Consider the following 6305-nt stretch of genomic DNA (forward strand, 5'->3'; position numbering starts at 1 on the left):
GCTCAGGGGTCCAAGATTATCTTCTGTGTCTGTGTTAATTGGTTTCCCTTTTCTTTGTTGAAGAGGGTCTGTGCAGTCCTTCTGCCTAGTCCGTCATCTTGCCAGAACTCCCTCTGTGTCTTCTTTTGATGCTTCCTGCATCATTCAGTATTTTGCCCATACCAACCAACCAAACCAAACTCACTGTCATCAAGTTGGATCCGACTCATAGCGACCCCACCTTGGGTTTCCAAGTTGATGTCACTACGGAAGTAGATTGCCCAACCTTCCTTCCAAGGAGTGGCTGGGGGGTTTGTACCGCCAGCCTTCTGGTTAGCAGTCAGATGCCTTAGGCACATAGAATCCTTCAATATTGCAACTCAAGACTTGAATTTTTTCTTCAGTTCTTTCAGCTTAAGAAGTGCCAAGTGTGTTCTTCCCTGTTGGTTTTCTAACTCCAGGTCTTTGCACATTTCTCACAATTTAGGAAGCTAGAAATTCTAGTTTAGAGTGTTTGCTCTAAGAGAAGGCTTTCTCCCTGTCAGCTCTAGAAGAAAGTCCTGGTCTCTTCAGCATTTGCTTCTGGACAATCCTCATGTTACTTGGCATGTCTCTTCCCCCATCTCTGCTTCCTACTTTACTTGTTTAATCATTTTTATATCTCAAAAGAGATTGACTCAAACATTGTTCCACCTCCTACATTGGCAAGTAGTGACTGAGATCTTAAGAGCTTGCCAGCAGCCATCTAGATGCAATGATGGGTCTCTCCTTGTCCAGAGCAAAGAAGAATGAAGAAAACCAAAGACCCATGTAAACAATTAGTTGTCATGACTGATACATCATGCAATCCTCAGCCTATACGACTATGAGACCAAAAGAATTAGGTGGTACCTGGCTACCACTGTCAACCACTCGGAGGGGGATTTATGTAAGAGATCCTGGATAGAGAGGGAGAACAATGTGGAACAAAACTGAAAATCATTTGGGAAAAAAAAAGGGGGGGGCAGGTTTGCTGGTCTGATAGAGCCTGTTGGAACCACTGAGACTATGGTTCCTAGTTGCCCTTCAGGTCTGGAATTGAACCACATCTGTGGCTTCCAACATACAAAAGACAAGCATAAGAATTGAACATGTACCTGAGGTAGATTCACTCCTTGGAGAGAACAATAATGGGAGAAAGAAGGGCTAGTTCAGGGGGCAGCAGTGTATGGAAGGATGGACACAGGGAAGAGGTAACTATGGGGAGGAAGTGGGAGGGGAGCTGTTGCATTGGGTAAATTGTAGTCAATGTCATGAGACAATGTGTGTGTGAACTGCTGTATGGAAAGTGAATTTGCTCTATAAACTTTCACCCAAATCACAATTTTTTTAAAAAAGAGAGAGATTGACTCAGGGTATACCCTACACTAACCCTCTAACCCTGTCTCATTAACATAACAGATAACCCCTTCCCCAGTGGGATTATAACCACAGGCATTAAAAAAAAAAAAAAAAAAAACTCACTGCCATCGAGTCAATTCCGACTCATAGTGACCCCTCTTTGAGTTTCCAGGGCAGTATCTCTATGGAAGTAGATTGCCCAGTCTTCCTTCTGAGGAGTGGTTGGTGGGTTTGAACTGCTAGCATTCTGCTTAGCAGTCAAATGCTTTAGGCACTACACCACCAGAGCTCCCAACCACAGACATAGAGAGTAGGATTTACAACACATGTTTTGGTGGGGGGTACAATTCAACCCATAACATTCCACCCTTTGGCCCCAAAACATTCATGCTCTTCCCACATGCAATACACATTCACCCCATTGCATCATTCCAAAAATCTTAAATCAACTCCAAGTCCAAAATTCTACCTTCTGAATCATCTAATCAAATATGGGTGAGACATTAATCATATTCCATCCTGGGGCAAAATTCTTCATCTGTACCTGCAAATCTAGGATACAGGTTATCTGCTTCCAAAATACAGTGGTGGGGCAGGCACAAAGCATACATTTCCTTTACAAATAGGAGAAATTGGAGGGAAAGAGGGAATAATGAGCACCATGCAAGTCCAAAACCCAGCAGAACAATTTACATTAGTTCTCAAGGCTTGAAAATAACCCTCTGTTCTCTAAGACCATCTGGGCATTGGCCCTACCCTCCAGACTCTGGGTGTTGACCATTCTTTCTGGATTCTGGGTGGAGACCCTTTGGCCCTAGGCTTCAACTACACTTTCTAAGCCCACTGGGAGGGCAACTCTGCTCCGACTTAGGACAGCTCTATTCTCCTAGTCCATCTGAGTGGTGAACCTATTCTCTCAGTCCCAGTAGCCCTGTTCTTCTGCCCCATAGGCATGGCAACCCAACCCCCTCAGTCTTGGCTAGCAGCCCCTTCCCCTTTGCCACTTGTTCAGCAGCCCCACACTCCAGAACTGAGTTTGTAAATATCTGTCTCTTTGAAACCTAGAAGGCTATGGCCCCACCCTTTGAAACCCAGCAGGTTCTACCCTTTGAAATTGAGACAGCCCTGGGTCCCATCCTCTTTCCAATAGTTCTGCTAATCTCTGAGCTGCTCCAGGGATGGTCCTTTTCTTTTCTTGAAGGACAATGGATGTAGCTCCTTTGGCCTGTTTCCTGCCTGTAGAATTCCAAAAGGCAGACAGCTTTCTTTCCTTTCAACTCTCTCTGTCTCCTTCAATATAAGCTAATGGATTTTCTGCTGTGGTAGTTTGTTAGGTCCATCAGTCACAAGCTTAATTTCTTCAACAAAAGATCAAGTCATCACGTTCTTGGTGAGAGCTTTAGAGCACATGTCCTTAGTTTGTACAACAGAATTTTCTAAATCTAAGTTTTATTTTCATTTTGCCCTGTTCATTTTTAAGTCCATCTCTTTCCTTTTACATTTTACTACAAGTGGAAAGGAGAAACTATGTGACCTTTAAGTTCTTGCTTAGAAATCCCCTCAACCATATGTCCAAGTTTATCACTTGTAAGTTCCACCTTCCACCAAACATTTGAACATAATCCAGACAAGTTCTTTGCCACTGCATAAAAAGTATCACCATCCATCCACTATCCAATCACATATTCATCATTTTCTTTTAAAGCCTCACCAGAATTACAATTAATGTCCACTTTTTAGCACCATTCTGTTCCTGATGCCATATATATTTGTATTCTCTAAGATGATAGACTTACTCTATAGCTTTTCTCACTTCCTTCTGAACTCTCATCAGAATTGCCTTTGACAATCATAATAAAACCAACAATCTCTTCAAGGCAATCTAAGCTTTTACTATTTACACCTTAAAACTCTTCCAGCCTCCATCCATTATCTAATTTCAAAAACACTTCCACATTGTTAGTACAGCACCTCCATGTCTTGGCACCAATTGGTCTTAGTTACCTAGTGCTGCTATAAAAGAAATACCACAAGTGGATGGCTTTGGCAAACAAATTTATTTTCTCACAGTTTAGAAGGCTAGAAGTCTGAATTCAGGATGCTGGCTCTAGGGAAAGTCTTTCTTTGCTGGCTCTAGAAGAACGTCTGTCTTTTATGAGCATCTGTTCTTGGACAGTCTTCGTGTGGCTTGGTGTCTCTCATTTCTACTTTTTCAATTGCTTGTTTAATCTCCTTTATTCTCAAAAGAGGTTGATTCAGAACACACCCTACACCAATCCTGCATCATTAACATAACAAAAACAATACCTTCCCCAATTGGATTATAACCACAGGCATCCAAAAACCAAACTCACTGCCATCAAGTTGATTCTGACTCAGTCACCCCATTGGGTTTCCAAGTCTGTAAATCTTTACAAAAGCAGACCACCTCATTTTTCTTCCATGGAGTGACTGGTGGGTTCAAACCACTGACCACCTGATTATCAGCCAACGCCTTAACCACTACACCACCAGAGTACTTTAACCACAGGCATTGTTGTTGTTGTTGTTGTGGCTAGCATTCACAACATACGTTTTTTGGGACATAATTCAACCCATAACATATTTCTTTAAAGTAGAAATAATTACATTTAAATAACTGTAGAGAGAACAATATAGATAAGGCTTTAACTTTACATGTTAGCTATAAATTGATATTCACTCTTCATCATTGTTTTATCCCCAGAGTATAGCAGAGTGACTGGCATAGAAAAGACAGTTCTTGATGGAGGAAGAAATGCTTAGGAATAAATGAATGAATGCATTTTAAGGTGTTGATAGCTTGGTAATTTATCCATTACAAGGGTAAAACTTGGAATTTAACACACACACACATTTTCTTTAATAAACTGCAGATGATATAGTTTACAGGCATCTTGTGGTGCAGCGAATTACTTGGTATGGGTTTTCTAGCCATAGTCTTTGTAACTCCTACCAGATTACTGGGTGTACCATGCAACTAAGTGTATGGAGCTCTAATGATCAGATTGGTTAGTTTCATCATCCAGCTAGGCTTTAAATGAGCTTGACTGATAACCAGAAGGCTGGCGGTTCAAACGCACCAGCCACTCCTCGGAAGGAAGGTTGGGCAATCCTACTTCCGTAGTGATACTGCCTCGGAAACCCAAGGAGGGGTCGCTATGAGTTGGGGCCGACTCGACGGCACATAACAACAACAACAACAGAGGTAGAAGGGGAGCTCTGGTAGCATAGTGCCTAAGGCACTTGACTGCTAACCAGAAGGCTGGTGGTTCAAACCCACCACTCCTTGGAAGGAAGATGGGGCAATCTACATTCACAGTGATACTGCGTCAGAAACCCAAGGAGGGGTCACTATGAGTCAGGTCTGACTCGACGGCACATAACAACAACAACAGAGGTAGAAGGGAGGATCTCACTGCCATCAAGAGAGAAGAGCCGGAAGTAACTGGAGCACATCCTTGGACCTGAGATCCCCGTGCTGGACCTCCTTGGCAGAGATGCCCTGGCTGAGACGCCCTGGCTAGGAGATAGCAGCTGTGGAACCAAGAGGCACAAGACAGAGCAGTGACTTTGCTGGCCCAGGGAGCGAGTAAGCTGAGTGCCCCTGGGCAGGAGGCGTGCTGGCCGAGTGGGGTGCACATAGGTGTACCTTGGCAGAGCTAAAAGAGTTTTGTAACATTTGTCAGAGTAGGGAAGAGGCCAGGCCAAGAGGCCAAGGGCCAGAAAGGCATGCCTGAGAGTATAGCAGAGGGGAGACTGTCCTGATTGAAGAACTGTATCCTTAGTGCATTCCTGACCCTGAATTGTAGCTTGTTACTTCTCTAACAAACTCCATAATGGTGAGTATTGTCTGTGAGTTCTGTGTGGCCATTGCAACGAATTATCAAATCCAGCAGAGAAATAGTGAGTGCCGTGGGAGGGAAGGTTGGTGTCAGAGTCAGTAAAAAGGTTGGAGGGTGGCGGTATGACTAGCCTCATAGGAATAACCCTTGGGCTATTGATGGTGACTCTGTTTCCCAGTGTGAGGTTGGAAGAGGTCAGAGGATGTCACCTGTATGCCCTTTTAGCACATCTGCTCTGGGCTGGGCCAAGGATGTTTTGTTGTTGTCGTTGTTGTGTGCCCTCAAGTTAGACCCGACTCATAGCGACCCCTCCTTGGGTTTCTGAGGTTGTATCACTATGGAAGTAGATTGCCCCACCTTCCTTCTGAGGAGTGGCTGGTGGGTTTGAACCACCAGCCTTCTGGGTTAGCAGTCAAATGCTTTAGGCCCTATGCTACCAGAGCTCCTAGGGATGTTTTAGGCAAGTGAATTATATTACAATCATTAGGATGATTTCTGCTTTTTTTTTTTTATTATTTCATTTGTGTTTTATTCAGTAAGAGTCTCATTAACAACAATTACATTAACAATTATTATAGAAAAGTTTGTAGTCCCATTATGTTTAAGAACGGGAACCTGTTAAGTGTGCACATTGTGAAGCTGCCCTTCAGCATGCTAGATCACTCCCAGGGAACACACACAGTCACAACTTTGTCATCAAACTCCCACACATAACATGATGAAGGCAAGGACAATTAAAAGTGACACCTGTTCTGCCCCTGCAGGCCTTACAGTCTGAGATGATACACCACCAGAGACCCAAACAGAAAAGGAGGACAGGTTCTGAGAAATGCAGATATCCATTTTAAAGCAAAACACTAATATAACAATCATATTGTTCTCTATGTAATAAAGCTTTCAAGGGCACAAATTAAGCCAGCAATATATTCCCTCAAATGTCAAAAGTGCTAACTGAAAAATCCAACAGCAACAACATTAAGTAACAATAAGGCCAGATTAGTATTCCATGAGCTCCTTTGCAGTTTATGACTATGTATAACTCCTTCTTGCATCATGACAAGTCAACTGCCAAGGCCATCACTC

Source organism: Orycteropus afer, unplaced genomic scaffold (genome assembly GCF_000298275.1).
Source record: "Orycteropus afer afer isolate SDZICR_OR568_19922 unplaced genomic scaffold, OryAfe1.0 scaffold00058, whole genome shotgun sequence".
NCBI lineage: Eukaryota > Metazoa > Chordata > Mammalia > Tubulidentata > Orycteropodidae > Orycteropus > Orycteropus afer.